Below are 24,158 nucleotides of genomic sequence, written 5' to 3'. Positions count from 1 at the left end.
GTGACTACATGGAGTACAGGTGAAAACAGGCAAGTGCGACTGTTACTGTTAGTCATGCATGGAAAGAATGCTATCTTAGACCAAAGTGGACAGGATGATAAAAATGTCAACTTGCTATTAATATATTCTGAGCTTTTAATTTTTAAATACTTTTTATTTTTGAGATAATATGATTATATCAATTTCCTGTTTCCTGTCCTACTGCCAAACTCTTCCGTGACTATCACTTATTCTCTTTCAGTTTCATGCCCTCTTTTTCTTTAATTGTTGTTAGAAATGTGGTGGCGGGCTGTGCATGTGCGTGTGCATGCCTAAACACCATCATATGCTGCTTGTATGTAAATGTTTCAGGGCTGATAATTTGGTGTTGGATAACCAAGTTGGTGTGCTCTTCTCTGTGGGAGAATATTTCTTCCACTCTCATCCCTCCTAGTTGCCTTTAGTTTTTCCTTTAGTGTTGAGGCTTCTGTGAGCTTCCAACTTCCATAATCACATATCTGTTGCTGTTGTCCTTGTTCAGGTCATGTTTAGTGTAGCTTAATGGGTGTAGCTCTTTTGCAGCTTTTAAAAGGCAGGTAAGTTAAGACATATTAGCTGGGAATGATAGATGAGGAGTGGGATGGGGGAGAATGAATGAATACAGCACTACACTAGGTTTAATGACAACACCATTGAGATGAGGATTATTGAAGGATGGAGGAGGAGAAGGAGGAGGAGGAGGAGGAAGGAAGAAGCAGGAGGAGGAGGAAGAGGAGAAGAAAGGATGACATTTGGAACTCTTGGCTATAAAATACATACTAGCCATCCTAGAGCAGATATGGAGAAAGCAGGGGAATACATGTACCAGAGTCCTAGGAAGAGGTATTCACACATAGATTACGTTAGATCAGATCACCTAAAGATGACAGAGTAGAGTGCCAAGGACAAAATGCAGGACACTTCAATAGGTGGATCAGGAGTCTGATTTAAAACAAAACAAACAAACAAACAAAAAAGACTCAGCAAAGGAAGATGGAGGAGAGGCACTGGGCTTGAGAAACAACCAAATAGCAACAAAAGTGGAAAAGTGGTGTTTTCTCAACACCAAGAGAAGAAAGGTTGTGAGAACCAGACCTTGAAGCACAACTGTGAAGTGAAGGTTATAAAGGATCAGATTTGGCCTCATGGAGGTCCTTGGTGCTCAAGATCAGAGCAGCTTCAGATATAATACATTGCTTAATTAGGGGAGCTATCTTATAATTTCTGTTAGTTTCTTGGTGAAAGGATAATTAGTTATCTTGTGAAAAACTAAGGAAGAAGGAAGAGGTTTAAGAGCTCTGTAAAAAAAAAAACTGTAGCTTAGTAAACTGAAGAGCAAATCCACTTGGAAACAACAATAGGACTTCTGGGTAAAAAAATAATTTAAAGTTATAAATTTAAAATGGAAACATTGCTTTTTATAGTCTTGGCAGACATATTAAGCTGCCCAGGTGAATGGAAGCAAAGAAGAAGATTTAAGCAAGATCTAGCTATGATAGGAAGGGTGTTGGGCCTTTGGAAATCAATATGAAAGGGTGATTGTATTAGAATGGAAGTAAGGCAGACACGTGGTCGATAGAAAAGGAAGAAGTGTTAGTATCAAAGATTAAGAGGATCAAAGACATTTTTTAAATGGAGATGCAAGAAAACGTAATGTAAAAAGATATGACATGGCCATAAGTTAAAATTTTGTTAGTGACTTGGTGTTTTGATGGTGTGATTAAAAGTATTTGATGATGATATATTGGCAATGGCAAGGCTTAGGATTCAATGGATACTAACAGCAAAAGGCCATAAAGAATATTATAAGGAGAAAATCATTTGATTAAGAGTCACAGAATGAGAAACTTGGAGGACTCATATCTTGAGTTCTTTATAATTACTAAGAACAAAAATGAGTGGAAGGAAAGGCAAGAAATTCTCCAAAGAACTGTGGCATGGCCAGGAGGAGCTGAAGAACATAGGAGGAATGAGGTACTATTCTCTCATGGAAAATGGCCCAAGAGATGAGCAGGAGGTTAGCAAATAGAAGCCTTCAGGCTAGAAGTAGCACTGGAGACCAAGAAAATCAAAAAGTAAGATGAGAAGCACCCAGGCTGTTGGAGAAAAACTAGAAAAGACAGTGAAATAATAGCCATGCCCCCACAGAATCATCCATGCTTATATGAGGACCAGAAGGAGTAGCCTGTGCCCAGAGAAGATACAAAATTTACTAATGGCAGACCCTGGTTCTGGACACTCTCAGGGAGATATGTGGGGGAAGAACTTAGGTTAAGGAATAAGCAGAGCCTCTAGAAGTATAGATCTTGAAGATTCTGGTTGCTATAGCATGGACCAAGTAGAGTCCTTGGCCTTCTGAACCAGTGTTGAGTAAAAAGAGAAATGAGAGTTACATGCTCTTGGGAATTATGTCTTCTGGTTCTGGTGATGGGGTGGGACATATTAAAGAAAGTCTATGGGACGGTTTTGACAGGAACTGAAAATATCTAGGTAGGTGTTTGCTTTCAAACTGTCCTTTTGTTGAGGGTAACCATAAAGTTTACAGAAACTTCTCCAATTATTACAATATCCTTGACAAAGAAAAAGCCATTATGGAATGGGGTCTTTGCCCAAATGTATTTAGGAATTCCTGAGTTGGTTGAAAGCATCAATAAACACTATTTTCATGGAGAACCACACCACATTTACATTATAAAAGACCTGGTATTTCTTTTCCTCAGATACAAGGCTGGCAGTCCCTAAATAGCTTTGGCTGTCTCTTAGGGAAATCACAGTTGGACCAAACTCTACAACATTACCATGAAATGTAACTTGGAAATGAAATTTTTCTTTGGTCACCACTGAACAGGTTGAACTTGAAGCTCACACTGCTGCCAGAGTTTTTCTCTCCTGCAGGTCAACCCTGGTTTATTTGTGAAGCAGTATTTGTGAAGGGCACATGCTTCTACTAATGATTCCCCATCCTTTTTCTTGCATTATAACCAAACCCCATAGATCACTCATTATTTACTAATTTATTAAAAATTCAGCTTTCTTGTTTTCCCCGTTCCAAAGTATTCATTTGAAAAAGTAACCAACTGATAATTTTTTATGTGGAAAGAACTTGACATCTTAGTGACTTGCCCCATAACAATGATAAAATACCCTGACAAGAACAAGTTAAGGTGAGAAGCATGTATTTTGGCTCTCAGCTCAAGGTATGTGTTCATCATCACAGAGAAATCCCAGCACCACGAGTCTGAGCAGCTGGTCACACTGCATGTGTGGTCGAGGAGAGAGTGATGCAGGCTGCTCCTCACCCACCTATTTCCTTCTCTGCAGTCCAGAACACAAGTACAGGGGATAGTGTCACCTACCTTCAGGGTGGCTCAGAAGCTAACCTAATCTAGATAATCCCTTAGCTTGTCGGCTAGTGGACGCTAAATCCAATCAAGTCAACAGTCGATGTAAATCACACGCATCATTTTGATAATTGTTTTAGAACTACTAAAACCGTTGTTATTATAAATTGTCATGAAATAGATTCATTAGGTCATCTTAGACTCTAATTAGTTTTCCTGAATACCTGGCTGCCTTTTGCGACTGTGAAATTAAACTTGTTACCTTTTTTTTCCCTAAATGCAATCTCTCATATTTCAAAAATGTCCTTTATAAGCATATAAAATATTGATTGACTTGATAGCATTTGGGTCTAAAATTACTTCTTAGAATTGTAAGAGAACAAGGCCTTATTTTTGAAAGTTTCTGACCTAATGTCTTTCTTTTCAAAAAGAAGACAAATTTAGAATTTGAAAAGAACTATAGATTTCATCCTGACCTGCTCCAGACTGAATGTTTAGAGCCCTCAGGATGCCCCAGAAAAAGGTTTTCAGAATAAGAACAGATACTGAGATGAATAAATCTGATCTGAGCACTGCTGTGCACCTGGCAGCGTGCACACAGTCCAGCTAAGGAAGGAAGTGTGTGATGAATGTGGCATGAATGAGTTCGTGGTAGACTTCCGTCCTACAGGATATGGGGGGATGGCTTTCTGTCTTGGAGAAGAAGAGAAAGTGGGGCTTGGAGGAAGGAGGAAGTACTTGGAATTTACAGAGAATGTGTTTGAATTGGATTTTGATATATAATTAGGAATTCATCACCTATTTTGGATGGGAATTAAATATTCATCATGTAATTTTACATAAAATAAGATAGAAGGCATCAGGAAAAGGGTTCAGAAATGGGTCAAGAATTTGAACACAGACAGAGGCAAAACTAAGGCAGCCTTTGGAACCCTTGAGATTAGTAAGGGCTAGAAAGAAGTGCTCACTGGGTCATTACATATGGAAAAGAATCTTACATTCATTTTTTGTTGTAGTTTGAAGGATCACACATAGGTCCTTGTATGTGCTTGAGAGACAGTTAGAACTGGGCTACAATCCCAGTCCTGGGAAATGTTAACTAAGGTTCCTAGGACACCAGACATTTGACTAATTTGGAGAAAATCAAAAGATGTTTTTGTTTTCAAAATGTTACAGAGAACATTCACTTTTGTTACTTATGTACTAAGAGATATTCACGGGTCAGATTGTTCTAATGAACTAATGATGAGATTGGAGCATTTCTCACAATGAGTCTGATTTATCTGGTGGGTGTTTCTACAAAGGAAGACTTTACACCTGCTTGTGTTTGCTCTTCCAACTATAATACAGACTGTGAGTCTCTTCTACAAAAATGAATTCTCTATTTTTGTTGAGTGGGGACCATGGAATATAATAAAGAGACAGAAATCAGCAATGTCATCCTGTAATAGAAACAAAAGACTGGAGACAAAACCTAAGGAGGTCTTATTTTCAGGTGAGACCAGTTAGAGCCTGGCATTGTTTGGTTACAATTCCCTCATTATCAGGGGAAGCCAAGTTTGAGCTTGGTTATGTCACCTTTCTCCAGATAGAAATGGGATATAAGCTTCAAGCTCATGTTGGGTGTGGTATGAGGAATCAAAGCTGAGGCTGCTTCTGGCCCCAGTGTCTTTGCTGGTAGCAGTCAGGCTCTGAAGTTAGACTCAGCCTTCTCTCCTTCTGATCCTCTTACCTCACTTTGACCCAGCTCTGTTATCAGGGTGCCCCCAGCCGAATCACTCCACTTTCCCAAGGCTTCCATTCTCCCTCTGCTCCCTCTCTCTACAGTCTCCTGCCTCAAGTAAGAGCTGTGATGCAATAGAAGTTGCTTGAACATAATCATGGTACTTAGTGGGACTGTGACCTTAGGCCATTGCCTTGTTTCCCCAGTCTCCATTCTCTCAACTGTAAATAAGGATGGCATTCATAGCTTGCAGCATTTCTGTGATGAAGACGCATTGTGGCAGGATGCAGGGTGTTCTATGTGAGCTGCTGTGTTGTATCTACTGTTCAGACCATGATGACTCTGGTCTTCTATAAGTTGCCTATTAGTTATGCACTTTTAGAGTCAGAGTGAGGGGCCAAATTTTAGGTTGAAAGCAAACAAACAAAACCAAGCCAAAAAAAAAAACCAAACAAAACCAGCTTTTAGATTTCTGCTAAAAGATGGTAAGCTCTCCTTGTAGTCTGGGATATGTACCAAGACCCTGGTGGGTACCTGAAACCACAGATAGCACCAAACCCTACAGGCTCCATGTTCTTCTTTATAATCTGCTATCTCCATAGATATGACAAAGTTTTGTTTTTAAATTAAGCAAAATAAGAGATGAGCAACAAAAGCTAGTAATACTGTTCTGATAGAATACTGTTCTTACATAAACTCATTTGTTTAAGGAAATTTTCACTGTGTTTCAGACATGGCAGTGTATATGTTGCTGAAATTGCAAAATGTTCAAGAAGAAAAAACTATGGTATTAGCTTCTAAATAGTGCTAGTAATATTTAATTGTGCAACTTAGCTCTTTTCCTTTGGAATTTCCTTTTGAAGTAATCAATACGCATGGGTACACAGAGAAAGACAAACACACACACACACACACACACACAGAGAGAGAGAGAGAGAGAGAATATGATATATATGCTAAAACTATATTTTAGAATACTCTTAGATACATGCCAAAAGTTTTCTCTTAGTAGTAGAATTAGAGATCATTTAAAACAATTGTTTACTCATAATCTATTCTACCAAACTTCATGTATTTCTCTAATAAACAATTTTATTTGGCGCTCTTATTAGTTTTTGAAAAATATTTCTGGTGGGTTCCCAGATGCCATAGTATGTGTGTCAAGGTCAAACAACAACCAGTGGAATTCTGCCGTCATTTCAACTCTGTCGCTCCCAGATACTGAAATCATATAATCAGCCTTGGCAGTAAGCACCCCTATCTGCTGAGCCATTTTTCCAGTTCAAGCGTTTCATTCTAACTGAATGACTAAAAATGTTTTCTCAGAAAATTGTGGTGGGCTTCGTGTGATGACCTACTCTATGTCAATAGCACTGTACCCTGTCTTCATGTCATTCAGATGTCCTCAGGCTTGATCACTATTCTCTGGGTACCCCAAGAAATATTTGAGGGACAGTAAAGAGACATGGCACCTGTAAAAGCAGACACTGTTTCTTCCTTCCCCAACTGTTCACATGACAGTAGAATTTTTCTTAAGGAAGTAGACCTTCTTGAGACATTTTGTGATGGGTTGTAGTTGCTTTTCAGAGAGTTAATACACTTTCCTCTTTCTCACCATTTATTCGTTCAAGTGAGTCTAGAGTGATTTCTTTCCTTGTGAACCTTGCTCAGTATCCCATTCGCTTTCACCTGGGAGTTTTGGAAGGTTAGGCTGAAGCCTTGGGGCTGCTGCTTATTAATCAGGTGTTTGCTTTGTGTGTCATTAACCACACAACCCACACAGCTTGGGTTGGATTCATTAGTGTCATCTTCCATAGCACTCCTCTCCCCACCCTGCTTGTTCTCTGTGGCATTCATTAAAATGCCACCATCACTTTGGTCTCTGGCTCCCCTTCTTCCTATCTCTTGGGTCCCAGTCATGGGCTGTGTTTGCCCTCTTGAGTGTATGGAAAGATTACTAAGAGGTTACCAAGCAGAACATTTAATTACAGGGCCTCGGCCGGCCTTATAGACAGATTTCCTTTCAGATCCTTGGATCATCTAGAAGCTTCATCTCAGGATTTGTGTTCCATGCTGAGCCAAATGGCAGCCCCCAGGGGTGCAGACGACCTCAGTGTGTTACTGAGCATCTGTGTGTAGGGCTTTCCCAGTAGGACAGCTCTGCTCATCAGTCACTCCCCTCAAACCCCAGCTAGGGAATGCTGCTGATGACAGACCTTGTCCTTGGGTCCCCAGCCAGCTCCTTCTCAATGTACTTACTACACAATTTCCACAAAGACAGCTTTAGGCTCAATGCACTTCAGTGTTCTGGTCTTTAAATCTGCAATTAGTCACTGTTCAGCACATAACTATAAAGTTCCTATTATGTGCCAGTTCTGAATGAGGACATAATACTAAGTCACAGACACAGAATTCTGACCTGTATATCTCCCGTTGTAACAGGGAGGGCATATAAAAGCAGAATCAAAGAATTCTCAAGTATAAGAAGTACTATGAGGGGACAAAACTGGGCAGATAAAAATTTACTAGATGTGGTTGACCATAGTTCAAATGGTGTGGTCCCAGAACCAGCTTCATCAGCATTGTCTGGAACTCTCCAACCCTGTCCCCACCTACTTTAGTCTTGACTTACTTGACACTCTAGAAGGTTCTTGGGTCCACGCCTGTCTGGACAACACTCTACCTCTGTGATGGGAAGGAGGAATTTGTGTACAGAGTGAAGACAAATACCACAGAAGGCATGGCTGGTCCAAGAAGTAGAATCCAAGACCATGGAATGCAGGGTAATTTAAGAGCAAGATGCAGGACTCTGCTGCAAGAGGAGCAGCCATCTTCCTATTAAAAAGGGATTGACTTCCTCTACTCAAAGGATAAACAGGCTGAGAAAGAAATTAGGGAAATGACACCGTTCACAAAAGTCCCAAATAATATAAAATATCTTGGTGCGACTTTAACCAAGCAAGTGAAAGATCTGTATGACAAGAACTTCAAGTCTCTGAAGAAAGAAATTGAAGAAGATCTTAGAAGATGGAAAGATCTTCCATGCTCATGGATTGGCAGGATTAATATAGTAAAGATGGCCATTTTGCCAATGCAATCCCCATCAAAATTCCTACTCAACTCTTTATAGAGATAGAAAGAGCAATCAGCAAATTCATTTGGAATAAAAAAACCCAGGATAGTGAAAACTATACTCAACAATAAAAGAACTGGGGAAATCACCATCCCTGACTTCAAGCAGTATTACAGAGCAATAGTCATAAAAACTGTATGGTATTGGTACAGAGACAGGCATATAGATCAGTGGAACAGAACTGAAGATCCAGAAATGAACCCACACACCTATAGTCACTTGATCTTTGAGAAAGGAGCTAAAACCATCCGATGGAAGAAAGATAGCATTTTCAACAAATGGTGCTTGTTCAACTGGAGGTCAGCATGTAGAAGAATGCAAATCGATTCATGCTTATCACCATGTATAAAGCTTAAGTCCAAGTGGATCAAGGACCTCCACATCAAACCAGATACACTCAAACCAATACAAGGAAAAGTGGGTAAGAGTCTCAAATACATGGGCACTGGGGAAAATTTCCTGAACAAAACACCAATGGCTTATGCTCTAAGATCAAGAATCGACAAATGGGACCTCATAAAACTGCAAAGCTTCTGTAAGGCAAAAGACACTGTCATTAGGACAGAACGGCAACTAGCAAATTGGGAAAAGATCTTTACCAATCCTATGTCTAATAGAGGACTAATATCCAAAATATACAAAGAACTCAAGAAGTTAGACTCCAGAGAGCCAAATAACCCTATTAAAAAAATCCGGTACAGAGCTAAACAAAACATTCTTAGCTGAGGATTATTGAATGGCCAAAAAGCACCTAAAGAAATGTTCAACATCCTTAGTCATAAGGGAAATGCAAATCAAAACAACCCTGACATTCCACCTCACACCAGTCAGAATGGCTAAGATCAAAAACTCAGATGACAGCAGATGTTGGCAAGGATTTGGAGAAAGAGGAACACTCCTCCATTGTTGGTCGGATTGCAAACTGGTATAACCACTCTGGAAATCAGTCTGGAGGTTCCTCAGAAAGTTGGACATTCCACTACCTGAGGACCCAGCTATACCTCTCCTGGGCATATACCCAAAAGATGTTCTAACATACAACAAAGACACATGCTCCACTATGTTCATAGCAGCCTTATTTATAATAGCAAGAAGCTGGAAAGAGCCCAGATCCCCTTCAACAGAGGAATGGATTCAAAAAATTTGGTACATCTACACAATGGAGTACTACTCAGTTATCAAAAACAATGACTTCATGAAATTCATAGGCAAATAGAATGAACTAGAAAATATCATCCTGAGTGAGGTAACCCAACCACAGAAAAACACACTTGGTATGCACTCATTGATAAGTGGATATTAGCCCAAAAGCTTGACTTACCCAAGATGCAATCCACAAACCACAGGAAGTTCAAGAAGAACAATGACCAGAGTTCAGATGCTCCACTCCTTCTTAAAAGGGGGGGGGATATCCATAGGAGAGGACATGGAAGCAAAGTTTAGAGCTGCAACTGAAGGAATGGCCATTCAGTGCCTGCCCCTCATATGGCCCATATATATACAGTCACCAAAACTAGATAAGATTGATGAAACTAAAAAATGCATGCTGAAAGGGACCGGATATAGATCTCTCCTTAGAGACACATCCAGATCTTGTCCAATACAGAGGTCAACACTAGCAGCAAACCACTGAACTGAGAACAGAACCCCCTTGGGGGAATTAGAGGAAGTATTGAAAGAGTTGAAGGAGCTTGCAACCCCATAAGAACAACAATGCCAACCAACTAGATCCTCCAGCGACTAAACCATTACTGAAAGATTATACATGAACTGACTCAGGGCTCCAACTGCATATGTAGCAGAGAATAGCCTTGTTGGGGCACCAGTGGAAGGGGAAGCCCTTGGTAAGTGGGATGGATGGGGGGAATACCCATATGGGGAGGGGGAAGGGATGGGTTCTTATGGATAGGAAACCGGTAAAGGGAATAACATTGGAAATGTAAGTAAAGAAATACATCTAGTAAAAAAAAAGGGCGGGGGGATTGAGTTTTGTCATCCTTGCTTGAGGAGTTTCTTCCCTTAGGAAGAAGAAAAGTAGAGAGGTAAATGGCTTAAGGCAGTGAAGCCAAGACTGCCCATACTTCTAGTGAAGTTTTAACCAAAAGCCAGAAGCAGATGAAGAGGTGACAGCCAGGAGCAAAGGAGAAAGCTAGAGGAGTCTGTGATCCAGGGCAAGGGACCTTGCAACCAGTTACTAATGTATAGAGGGAACTACAAGAAGAAATAGCTAGGGGGACAGATTTTAAACTCCTCCATTCCTACAGAGAAGTGAGTTTGGTAGCTCCAGACGCTGTGTGGGGGCTTTGCAGGTCTTCAGTCCCACTTGGATACTGTAGGAGACCTCCCATCTCTTGTGTCTGTCAGTCATGGCTATGTCAGTTTTGCCAGTCAGGAGTTGATCCTCTCCAGTTGTCCAGACTGCGTTATTGATGGTGCATCTTTGTGTATTATTTGCCATGTCAGTTTCCAGATAAAGAGGTTATATTTTCTAGATATAAACCCCCAAAAAACACCTTTGACAAAAATGAAGGATTGTCAGGAAAGTGTTTGCTCATCTTCTGTAATTTGACATCTGCCTTCATGAATTCTACCATATTACTTCAGTAAATATATTGGTATGCTCCCTGATGAAAGAAAGAGGTGACCATGAGGAGATTCCACAGAGAAGAGGAAGTATGGGGCCTATAGACAAATATGGCACAGTAAACTTGTGTGTGAAAGCCCATGAAAAGAGAACCACGCCTTCAGGTCAATGGTCAGAGAGTATGGGTTGTGCTGGAGTTTGGAAAGCGCCCTGTAAAGTGATGTGGAGGTGAAGCTTCAACACAGGGTTATAGCAATGTTCTCTAAAGGAAAAAGGAAAACGTTAAGCCCAGGACAGATGTACTCAGATTTGCACTTCAGAAAGATAACACTCTAGACAAAAGACCTTGATTTCTGAAAAGAGACCTAGTTGGGAGTTTCTCTCTGACCAGGAGATAGAACTGTCTAACCAAAGTAGTGGCCAAAACTTAGAATGGAGTCAGTGGATTGCTTAGACTATGGAACCAACAATTAATTGCTTGTTATTGAAATTGAGCTAGATAATTAGAAATTGAAGATGATTTCTTAGTAAATTCTGGAATAGGATGAGCATTCATAGTCTGAGACCTCAAAATATTACAAATTCCAAGACACTTCAGTATCACAAGTGGAATTTTTACCCTGACCTTAAGTGATAAGTCACAATTAAGATGCTGGTTTATTAAATATACTATATAAAATTACCTTCAACCCATATGTATAAAGTACATATGAAACATAAGTTTTATATTTAGACTTGGATCTTATCTTTGAAATATCTCTCTGCGTGCATGAAAATGCTCCAAGATGCTAATGGGTTGACGTCTAATACATTTCTAGTCTCAGGAATTCCAGATGAGAAATGCGCAAATCTGTTCCTGTGGTGGAGACTGGGGAACAAGAGCAGACCAGGGTTGGGAGGAGAGAAGACAGGGTGTGTGTTTATGTAAAGGAAATGCTTTAGGTCAATGCAAGTGGCAACTTTTTCTTTCTTGATAGTGGAGAGCCTAGAAAGTAAAAATGGCTTAGAGATGTAGATCTAATGATCAAAGTAAGTCATTTGAATGGATTACATCATTGATAGAGAAGGTAAAGAGAAGGAAAGGGACTCTGCACCTTCTCTTAAGAGTCTTACAGAAGAAAATGAACTCCCAAAGTCTCATAGGATAATCAGAGAGGTATATGGGGTGTCTCTTTGCAGGGAAAAATATTGGATCCTGATGGTTTCAGAAGGTGACTTTTATGAAGACCACCTGATTACTTGTCTTTATCATAGGTACAGTCTTCTTTTAGAAGACATGGGAAAACAAACACTGCCTCCATTATCATTCTAGCTTAGCCAAGTGTGGCTTTGAAAATTCAGCCACAAGGAAGTGATAGGAAGAATTCCACTTTTGTGTCCTTGATACCTTTTATCTTCTCTGTATAGAGGGAGGATCCAGTGGCCCCATGGATGACAGGTACACTTAGCTTCTGACCATTAATACCATTCATTCTCCCACCTACTGGGAGGGCAGTGTAGTCCTCCTGGCTGCCCCTGGTCTCCCTTTCTGGTGATAGAAATTTCCATTATTGACAGGGAAACTGCTGGGTAATGGCACAGATGAATTGTAAATTTTGACAACCCTGACAGGTAAATATTGGCTTTGCACAAACAAGTTTCTATAAATAACCTGTCTGCTGTGGAAACGCCACAGATGGCAGCAGGGCTGCCCAAGCATTAATTTTTCCCAGGATGCTCGGTGCAAGAAAGCACAGCTGTCAGCTTTGCTGCTCTTGCTGGAGCTAAGGCTCCTCGTCTGTGCTGCATCAGACTGCCCATGCCCAAGGGACATGGCAGACAGACCCAGGACAGGTAGAGATCAATCATTCTGTAACCTCCCTCCAATGCTTTCCATCCCTCAGTTCCAAGGGGGTTTCTTAGAAATGTCACTTCTTCAGTTTTATGTCAAAGTGAGGAGTTCTCTGATCTGAGGATTTATTTGCCTCTTTTAATTAAAGTCAACCTTATTGAAAAGAAAATGAGGAGGAATGAGGTGTGATCATTGTGGACTGTGTTCCATATGGCTGGATTGCTAAAAATAGGGGTTTCAAGATTCTGAAAAGAATGTCAGGTTATTATTGTATGTGGCACATGGTGGACTCCAACCCAAGAGATGCATTGGGTACGAAACCCTTCATATCAGAGAGTCATTCTAGGGAGAACATTCACCTAGTGGCCATCACATCTGAAAAGCTGAGGAGAGAGGGGCAAGCCATTTTAGGCAAATTACAGAATATTTTTCACCTCTGTGTTAAGAGCCCTAAAGGGAATAAAGCTCAGTGAAATGTCAGTGCTGAGTTAGCTTGTTAGGAGACTCCTGAGCTATGGTGAGTAATACACCCTCCATTACTGAGAGCAGTCTCTGTCTTGGATTGTATACCTTCCTCCCTCCCTCTCTCCCTCTCCCCCCTCCCTTTTTTCATCCCTCTTTCCCTCCCTCTCTCCCTTCCTCCCTCTCTCTCCTTCCTTCCCTCTCTCCATCCCTCCCTAATGGTCAGTTTTGGCTTCTGGTTATATCTTTGGCTCCTTAGTCTAGTTTACTTTATCATAAGCCCCTTCAAGCCCTTTAAAAAGTGGACAGGGTCTGAGGAAAGGGAGTTTGGAGATGTTCAAGGTAACAATAATAACCAGAGAAAATCCTCTACCAAGGCCACGAAAAAGCACAATGTCAATAGACACCAAACATTCAGAAAACATGGGTAGAAAATTGAGAACAGTGCTGAAAACTGGAGTAGGACAGAACTCATGGACAATGGAGTAATGGTGCTGCCACACTGAGAAGAGAGGAAGGCAACATTACCATTGGTAGTGTAGCAAGGGAACATTTCCTCACACTCTGAGCTTACTCAGTTCCCACTCCTGGGTAATGGGTCACATCAGTGCATGTTCCTTTGCTTTTCTGCTGGGGACACTTGCTGCTTATAGCTCCATGTTCAGAGGATGAGAATGTGGACACTTTACACACAAGGCTGTGCCCTTGTGGGTCCTGGCAATTTTACACAGCACTTGGCATCCAGCAGGTAACAGATCAATGTGTGTGAAAAGGAGGTGACTTCAATGAATCCTAGTTGTCAGGTAATATAACTTCCATATTGAAGAAGCAACCAGAGAACAACTTTGTAGATAAAATTAGAGATTCCTATCCAACCCTAGATTCAAGTAATATGGTCAGCATGCACAATCATAACTTACCATCCACTAAACATGTGATACTTGCAGGAGGTCTGGTAGTACAATGATAAGTATTTAGGCTTTGAAATCAAGCCACTGTCATTATAATGTATGCACTATTCAATGTGAACTGGTGGGCTTTGGTCAAGTTTTAATCTTTGAATCCTTCATTTTTACAATATAGGCAATAATAATTGTATTCTCCAGGTTCCCCGACCCAAAAGGTACTATAAAGGGCAGAGATACAAACAAGGATGCAGGAACTGCAATGCCAGGTTCTGATCTCCACGCTGATGTTCACTGCAGAGTGATTTGTATCTAATGGTGTTATGTTTCTGAGTGCAACTTTAAAACTGGGATAAGGGTAGTATGTGACTTAATGGAAGGGCATAGCCCTGGGTTAAAGCCCAAAAACAAATAAGTAAATTCATGAAGTGGATGTAAACAGTATTTAATGTTGTGACATTTTTTGAACACTGTGACACATAAGTAGTTCGCATATGCTATGTCAGGTGTCACTGAGAACACCCTGTCAAGAGTCCTTTTCTACCACAGACTTCTAACTCTCAAGCTTTCACAGAAGGATCTGGGTCACTTTAAAATGTGGAACCACATATATTATCATATGCCTAAAGGATTATACATGATATTATTTAGTGTTGATTCCCTAAGAGGGAGCCTTGTACTGGTTTCTCACAGAGCCAAGAAGAAAGCCCTTAAGGCCCTGGGAGATAGCAAGATGAGAGATATTAGGTAGAATGGTAGTTAAGGTTTTGTTTTTTCTTGTGGTTGTGAAAACAAATTCTTAAATTGGAGAAGAAAATGACGGCATGGTATTCTGAAAACAAAGGTATTAGCCATGTTTAATGAATAAAATGTGATTGAGCCATTTGACAGAAGTTAGTGCACATCTGTTATTCAAGACAGGAGACTATTCCAATCCTTTGCTCATTCATTCAAGTTTTATATACATGTAGTCATTGTACATTTAGTCCTACCTTAGGTAGAAATAAGATCCTAATCCAATAAAATTGGTAAAATCAACGAATGAATGTTGATGATACAAGCAGTTAAGCAACAATCTGTGAATGAAGAACCAGATACAGACACTTAGTTTGAAATCCAGGTTCCATTGGTTCATCTCTCTGGTCCCAGTGCCTGGGCCCTATGCCAGCTTGCTACTGCTATGATAACAAAATGGTTGGTCACAATGATGTTCCTAAAACATTTTTTTGACTGGAGCATTAAATTTCTGAATTAGTGTGCAAAAGCCTTGTGTGATTTCCAGTTCCAGTTCCTCTGGGCGGAAGCAACAGTGAACCCATCATCAAAGCAAGAATTTCCCTCAAGTGAGTGAAGTCATACCATTGGTTTCAACCTGCTTCCTGTAATGTAAAGTCTACAGTTCTCATGAAAGAAACTAGTCATGATCCATCACCTTGTAATCCAAGTAGCAGCAAGCTAACATGGGGTCTCTTGCACTGGGAACCAGTCAGATGCCACCTGCAGAACCTGGATTTCCATCGCAGGTGTCCCTGGAGAGTACCTCCCTATCTTTCCTGAGTCAGAGTTCCTTCCTACAATCCACATCCTGTGTTGTAAGCTTGATTAGTGACCAGCAGCTTTTCCATTCTGTCTGCAGAGCCTTTCTACATGTCAAGGGCTGTCACTTATAATCACTTCATAATTCTATTTTAAGCTTTGTTGACATGCTCCAGTGAAAGTGTTTGTTTCCTCCAAATAGAGCTGAGGGGTCTTAGAAGTTACAAGCTGCTACACTTTGCAGAAGAGGAGGAGAGATTTACCTTCTAGCTGTGGCAGAGAGGACAGGACTGCATAGTGAGTCAGACTCAGGGTTCTTTGCAGTTCTTTATTCAGAGTCCAACTAGTTATGAACCACTCTGTGGACTCTGACCTAACAAGTGAGTACATTGAGAGGCTTTGCCTTTAAAAAGTTAAAGAAAAGATAAGTACAGCTTTATGCAACTATTGATGAGATGACTATCTAGTCCATTGGTTTGTGAAGTAAATTGCACATCAATGCTTACTTTTTATGCCCAAGTTGTAGCCTTCTAGAACCAATCATGATGATAACTTCTTAAGGCTATTGTGTACCAAGGCAGCCAAGCTGGGACAAAAAAAGGAAGCTTCACAAAAAGAATTCAGTTCCTACCACTGCCTGGCTGTGTGGTCTTAGACACGTTGGCTCATCATGTTGATCTTCCATAGGGTATCTATGGAAAGAGAGGCATGAAACTAACTTCATAGAGTTTTCTAAATGTAAAGTTCAAGAAATCCAGTGGAAGTTCCTGCTTGATGAATTGCCCAGGAGTGGTCACCAGACTGATGTCCTGGGTGAATCCTTCTAATGGCTAGGAATGTTTTGGGCTTGTCTTTATGGTTTGATTGGTGCTATGCTAATTATTGAGTTAACAGTTTCCAAGGTGAGCTGAAAAGTGAATCATTTACCAGCTCTTAACCTGCCAGGGTCAATGCTCTCTAAGACCAAGTGTGATTGTGACGTGTCCAGTTTAAGAAGTTGACTAGATATGAGTGATGCCTGCTGACAATATGCATAGTAAGCCTCCAGAAGACTGTTTCTCAAAAGTCCTTATCATAAAGTTCTTTTCACTTCTCAGAAATTTTAGATTGATATGGCACAGAATGTCCTCTAAAAATGCATGTTAGATTCCAACATTACTGCTCTCTGATCTTGACACTTGTATTAGTACAAACATAGAAATTATACTCAGGATAGAGGATTAGCTAACTGATAGAGCCTCTTCCTAGAATATGCAAGATCATGGATCAAATCTCTAGCATCACTCCTCCCCCAACACAATCAGCAAGAGAAAATGGGAATTGGTTTGGTTTTGCTTCTGACTACTAGCTATATCTTAATGTACCTGATGTATTTGAAAATTTCTACTATATAATTATATACATGGTTTATTTCCTCTGCTGGTAAAGACACTCATGTTATGGAATTCTACAACGCCTAGCACAGATCATGGCATGAGGTAGACATTCAAATGGTATCTAGATACTCAGATACCTCGTTAGTCAGTGAGCTTCTCCTCATATTTAATTTCCCATTATTATTGATATTATTACCTGTTGGATATTTATTCATCACTACTGTGCTCATCAATTTTAATTGATTATTTCATTCAAAACAATACTCTGAAGAAGATATTCTTTCCCTTAGCTTATAAAAGAACAGAGACATTAACAAACTATGAATACCTTGCCTAGTCTCATAACCAATATTCCAAACTGGCATTGATCCACCCAGTTCACCTTCCAATCACAAAGTTACTCTCCTCAAGATAAAGGAGCATAAATATTCACAATTCTTATGTGTGGCCTCAGAGGAAAAGAACTCTCCCCCATTCCTTGAAAGTCTCACTATAATCAATACTATAAGCAACAATCATTTCTCCCAGATGGTCTGAATGTGGAACTCTTTCCTAGGCCTATTTGTCTAAGGTTGTTTCACTAGATCTAATGACTGTGACTCTGAACCCTTGTTAAACTTGGGTTAATTGCCAATTTAGGCAGCGTTCTTGTTTAGAAAGTCCCTTCAGGGAGCACAGCGTCAGAACTGGGAGATGGTTTTCAGTTTGCTCTCACTTGCCCAGCTGCTGATGAGGTTACAAGGATGCCAACAACATATGCTACTCCAGATTCTGCTCATTTACAGAAGTTTAATGGTTTCCACACTTGTATTTCAGTCTGTGACCATCTTTAGAATCAGGAAGTCAAGCCTGCCAATATTATTGGGCACACATCAACTCTAAGGCCAGAGTAGGCAATGAAGTCATTCATGGTCTCTCTTGTTCCTGGTTTGCTCCTACTTGGAGAAGTGGCATGGCGAGGAATGAAACAGAATTTTGAGCTGTTACTGTTAAGTCATATACCACTGTTTGCATGCCACGGGCCAGCCATTTGTTCCCCCAGGCTCCAGGTCCCAGCAGCAGTAAAAGCAGAAGAATGGAATATTGCTACTATGTCTTATCTGTGTTCTTAGAGTAGAGACCTCCCGAGGGAAGGGTTTTCCTGCATTCTAAATACACAGGTTACTACCAGTTTGCATGTGAAAGTGCAAGGTTGCTGAGATGTTTCACCTACCATCTCATCGCAAAATATCCAGAAAATGGAGCCCTTATTTTGCTGGTGTGAGTGAAATCAATCCGGAAATATAAGTTGGAATAAAGGCTACTTAGTGTCAACATTATTAACATGATGTTAATGTTAGTGTCAACATTATTAATGGAGCCTGCAGGAAAAGACTATGCGAGGCTACTCAGCCTCTGGGGCTAGTTCCTAGACTTTTGTCTCTGGTTAGTAGCTGAGTCTTTGTACCACACCTAATGTGACCAAGGAGTTCACCTCCTGCCTGCGTTGTGTCAAAATATATTCTTATGTCCTTAGGAAGGTGATTTATGGCTTCTCATTTTTTTAATGATGTAGATAAATACATGCATGTGTGCACCTCTAACATATCATAGTGTTTGTGTTGTTCTGAGTCAGAAGTTTTATATAGAACTTCATTAAACAAAACAAACACTCACCATCCCAGCTTGCTGTTGCTGGGGTAAACACCATTCCCAAAAGCATGGAGGGAGAAGGATTTATTTTGCCTGACAGCTTAGAGTCCATCATGAGGGGAAACCGGGTCAGGAACTGAAGTGGAGGCCATGAAGGACTCGTCTTACTAGCTTCCTCTCTATGGCTTGCTCATCCTGCTTTTCTATACCATCCTGGACTACCTGCCCAGGGTGGCACTATTCACAGTGGGTTGGGCCCTCCCACATCAATCATTCAATAAGAAAATGTCCCATTCATATTTGCCCACAAACCAATCTGATGGGGTCTTTGTTTGTTTGTTCATTCTGGTTGTTTTGTGTTGTTATTTTGATTGAGGTTTCCTCTTTCCAAATGATTCCAGTTTGGAACTCGCCACTCTTGACACTAGAGGATAAAACGTGGTCTTTGCCTATTTCAGGAAAGCATCTCAGGTGAGACCAACTGCAAGAGAGTCTGACTATCTTAACCCACAAAGCTCACTACTTAAAACGTTGACAAGAATTCTTGTTCTGCTTTTTATTGCTATAACAGAATACCTAAGACCGAGTAAGAAAGGATTGGGGTCATCAGATTTCTGGAAGCTGAGAAGCCCAAAGCAGGTGGCATTTCTTGGATCACTTTAAACATGAAGCTAGAAGGCAAGATATACCCGAGAGTACACAAATCCAAAACTTACAAAGTAGCAAAGTAACAGCCTATTCTCAAAGTAAGTAACCGATAACTACCAATAACCAATAACTATTTCAGGCCTTGGAGTGAGAACTCACAGGGAAAGGATTAACCCCCTAAACCAACTATCCATCAAAATAACCCCCACCAACTGCCAAAAATCAATTGAATTTCAGCCTAATTTTTAGAGGGGACTAACAGTCTTTGACATGTAAAATAGTCATGGATGGTGGCCTCTTTAAGTAATTTATTTGAATGCAAAGCATATACGCATATATTCAGCCACAAAGTTTTTTTTTAAATGTAGAGCCAAAACATGTGTTTGGGCTCCAAATTATTATTAGTACCATAACTCTGCTTAAAACACCACGTTTTATTTCCAGTTTCAGAGATTTTTTTTTTAAAGGCAACTCAAATCTTCGAAATATCTGCAACACAATCTAGGTACTGAATCTCTAATCTTGTGTGGTTGACCCGCCAAGCACAGGTTTGGTTTGTTTTCTGCAGTGTGTTTCTTTCTTCCCTTTGAAGGCAGGCAAGCTCATTCAAGTAAGAGCTGTTCCTTTTCACATTCATGCATCATCATTGTATATAACATGCAATCAAGTTACATAATTACAATAACAAGTGTAACTGTCAGAATCGCGTTTGGAAACAGGGACTCCTAAGTATCATATCACAGCTGGCAGAAGCAGAAGTGTGGAACAATCCTGAAGCTTGCCTGTTAGTTTAGAGTGTCAGCTTGGGCATCAGGCGGCACATTTTTACAGAAGGAACTGAGCCTGTTTTTTACTCAAGCAAGTCAGCTAAATTAAGAGGTTTCATACATTCAAGAATGCGGTGATAGGCACGTGTTATTCATGTCCCCTAAAATCGTATTTCCCAGAGTTCCTCAGAGAGCAACAGGTGTGAATCTTATCAGTGCCCTTCAACAGCAAGAGATCTGGTAGGAGCTGTGTTTATCTTCTAAAAGGATATGAGGAGATGAGTGTTTTAGACTGTGGGTACAGTGTGCATTGAAGAGGACATCTTAGGCTTTTAGCATCCTGCACAAATTGCTTTTGGTTGAGGACACCTGTTAGCAGTTTTAAATCTTTCTATAAAGACACATAATTTAAATTGTCTGCTTGGCACTTGGTTTCATATCATTGTTTCTGGGCTAGTCTTGGGGTAGTTTTCTAGGACTGCTATGACAGAGTACAAGAGGGAAGTGGCTTAAAATGTGTCATTTCACAGTCTGGAAGCCAAAGGTCTAACGTCAAGGAGCCTGCAAGGCCTTGGGCCTTTGAATCCTGCAGAGAAATCTTTCCTGGCCTCCTGGGTATTTCTCATGATTTTTTAGTAGCCTTCGGCAGTCCTTAAATGTGCTGGATCCAGGGACCAGAACTATGCCTCAAATGTGACACTATTTGTTAGATAGTCAGAGGTCCACATCTTAGCCACTTATACCAGCAGTGACTAGTTCTGCTCCCCGGCCCCAGCACTTTCAAGCCTTAAGGACTTCCACGGAATGATGTTAACGTTTGTAATGTCAGGCTTGGGAAGAGCCTTAAATACATTCCCTGAAGGATTTTGAAGCGTAGGTCAGGCAATAAGCCCCAGATAAAGGAAAAAGTAATCTGTGAGAAAAAGTAATCTGTAGTTTGCTTCTTGCTCAGACCTATGCAAACAAGTACTACCTGCAATTCATTAATTTTTTCATTTGCCAAAATCATAACAAGTATACTTGTCATGTCTTATGTCTTCACTCATATGTAACACATCTTTCACTAGAAACATTAATGTTTGCTAAGTAAGCAGAAGCTAAAAATAGAATAGACTTCAGTGCTAATATAATCATGGTGTTGACTTCAGTACTGGCCTAATTCAGGGCCAGCAGCTAGCAGTGTACTTCCCTGAGTTCTTCCCACATGCAGCAGATTTACTTCAGTGATGGTAGTAGTGTGGGACATTTGCATACCACCCCACCTCATGGAATACAGAAGGAGCAAGGACTTTTACAGACACGCTCAGTTGATCCAACCCTCTCGTCTCCTTGGGACACTCACACATCAAACTCACATACTATCAAAGGAAAAGAAATGGTAGACCAATTAGGTCTACACCTATGTGGCAAACGGGAGTTAGGGCTTGGCGTCTGTCTGACTCCAGGCCTGTCTGATGGAAGAATAGAATAAAAATGTTCTCCAGGAAGGAAGAGGACTGGTTAGTACCGGCAGCAGGCCCACTCAGAGATGAAATCACTGAGGTTCGGTAAACCAGGCATCTTTGCAAAAGCACACAGCTCCAAGTATGAGATTCCCAGACGTGGGCTCTGATTTGTTTTCTTCAGTGCTTCACTACCTCATCCTGTACTAGAGAGAATGGCCAACCACCTCCTATGGCTGGGGGAGTAGTTTCAAAGTTGCAGCTTATTAGAAAGAAACCTGATCTTCAAAACCTTTGGTTGTATTTTCTAACAAGATCACAGTGTGAAATGCAATGTCACTGAGAGGTGAGGAAGAATTATGAAGGTTGCTTCTGGCTGGAGGATCTCTCACTGGAATAGACATTTCCCACTGAACCCTGGAATCATTTTCTCAGGATAGCAGATAGATGTCCAGGAAAGGTCATGTGGGGAAATAGAGCCTCCTGACTTTGTGTTGGGCCATCTGGGTCTGAGAGGAGAAAGTGCTTCAAGGCTGGGCATCTCAGAACCATAGACTGTGCTGGGCGTCAACCATTCCCACGCTCCCAAAAACGTGGAGGGAGGGGTAGGTTTCTGCAGCTCACACCTAAAGCACAGCTAGGCTTTAGTTCTGACCTGAGTTGAATTCCTTCCAAGTACTCAGTTAGAATTGCCCTAGCCCTTGGCTATCTGAGGCTTGTTCTAGAGCCACTACAGGATTTCCTTTTATGGGTATTCTACTCTTTGTCAAGAAGGGAAAGGGAGGAAAGGAAGGAGGGAAGAAGGGGATGGAGTGGCGAGAAGGAAGAAAGGAATGAAAAAAGGAAGAAGTGTATTGCCTATTATTAACCTTTGAGCTAATTGTTTTTTTTACTTTCATTTATCATCAGAAGCTCATATTTTCATTTCTGTTTCAATCATTTCAGTTATTTGCATCCTAAACAGAAACCATCCCAGTTTTATCACCTTTTCTAATGGCCAGAAATAATCATCTCTGAGCCTCCCCTGACATGACTCAAAGGGCCCACCTGTCTTAGAAGGCCAGCTACAGTGCCATATGAGTGCTGAAGTCAAGGGTGGACAGTATCAATTCTAGTGTCCTTCCTGGCCTGCAGAGCCTCTGAATCCAAGATGAAGTTTGTAATCCTCCCAAAGCCACCCCTCAGCCACTCTCATTCCTGAGCCTTATCAGAATATGCTCCCAACCTCACCCCAGCATAGCTACTTGGATTGCCCGGAAGGAAGGCTGCCATTTAGGACCCCTTGGCCTTGCACATTCTTATGCTCCTTGCTTATTTGCCCAATTGCTTTGAAACCTTGCTCACTTGTCCTGGTCCTCACCTGTCCTGGTCCTCACCTGTCCTGGCCCTCACCTGTCCTGGCTCTCACCTGTCCTGGTCCTCACCTGTCCTGGCCCACTGCAGCACTCTGCATGGCTTCAGGGATGACCTAAGTGAGATAATGAAGGGATGAACACAAGACAGAAACCCACACAGAAAAGACAGCACTTGCTCTTATTGAGGGCACCAACTGCATCCCTCAACAAAGCAGAACCCCAGCACGTTTATTTTCTGTGTTTGAATTGAGGAGGTGGATTTATTGCACCCACTGAACAAGGAGGCTGGTTTAGCTAACCTCTGTTGGAAGTCTCCATAAGACAACAGTCTCGGGTTGTAGTTTCTCCTGGAGGAGAAAGTTGAGGTTGATAGGTTCTACATACACTGTTAACTTTTGCACTCAGAACTCTCTCCAGCCTCACCAGGAGAAGGCTTGGCCACTCCCATAAGTCTGAGGCACTGGGGTCCTTGACATGGCTGTGCTCATGTCAAACAGCACACATCCACTCAGGATCTGCTTCATCTGCTCTGCACCTTTTAGCCTTATACTTGTCCTTAAACTTAAACCTCTCAGCTTCATTTCCCAAGGGTTCTTCCCAGGCCCCAACCCACTCAAAACCGCTACAATCTTGCTATCATATCTTATATTCAATTCATTTCAAACATTTTCACTGCCAAACCCTATCTTTAAAGGAAATAGGGGGAACTCAGTAGTAGTGTATATCAAAGCTGAGCTGTTGTCATTCTGATGGAAGGGACAAAGAAGTTCTCCCCTTGGTTCTCTGAGGGAGTCCCAGCTTATAACACCTGCTTCTTTCTAATATGGTGAAAAGGCACAGACATGAAATTCCACAGATACTACCAGTGAGGCTAGAACTCCTAGCTATTCCTTTGTTCTGTTCTCTGACTCCTTCCTGCTTTGCTGAAAACCCCAAGTCTCCAGGTTTTGCCACATGTCCAGAAGGTCCCCACAAAACTGTCTTCCCCTCTGCTGAAGACTGTACTCTATATCTTTTTTCTTCTGGTCCTAGATATCTGTTTATCTCTTTCTTTAGAGTGCTCCAACACACAGGATTTTCCAGCCTACCTGTAATTGAGATTCTGTAGCTTATTTCTTACCTAGGAGGCTTGACAAGGGCCACCACACTAAAGTATTAAGAGAACAGGGTAGACCTAGAGCCTTTGTGAAACTTTGCCTAGAGAATAGCACTGACTTTTTAGGAGAAAGTGACCTGACATTCCTATCTGGGATATCCTGGGCCAAACCTGCTTTATTGTCTTCAATGATTAATATTAATTATCAATTGAACATTACAAGTCACCATGGAGACAAACTTTTGGATATGTGTAATGAGGAAGTTTCTAGACTGAACTAACTGAGGTGGGAATGCTGTAAATGTGCAT

At 41.1% G+C, this 24,158-nt stretch overlaps 1 protein-coding gene across 9 annotated transcripts in view; it reads left to right on the top strand.

The window, feature by feature from the left end:
• Elmo1 (engulfment and cell motility 1) overlaps window positions 1-24,158 on the top strand; it is a 536,338-nt gene that overhangs the window by 431,917 nt on the left and 80,263 nt on the right. The window contains exon 17 of one of the 9 annotated variants that reach the window (XR_010058900.1): window positions 19,113-24,158. This exon is cut by the window's right edge and continues 27,887 nt beyond it. The exons of the other annotated variants lie outside the window; for them this stretch is intronic. The gene's annotated coding sequence lies outside the window, so the exon portion shown is untranslated. The remainder of the gene's footprint in view (window positions 1-19,112) is intronic. 9 annotated transcript variants of the gene reach the window in all.

This window comes from Rattus norvegicus, chromosome 17, assembly GCF_036323735.1.
Source record: "Rattus norvegicus strain BN/NHsdMcwi chromosome 17, GRCr8, whole genome shotgun sequence".
Lineage (NCBI taxonomy): Eukaryota > Metazoa > Chordata > Mammalia > Rodentia > Muridae > Rattus > Rattus norvegicus.
The sequence above is the reverse complement of the archived record's forward strand: the minus strand, read 5'-3'. Positions and strand labels throughout refer to the sequence as shown.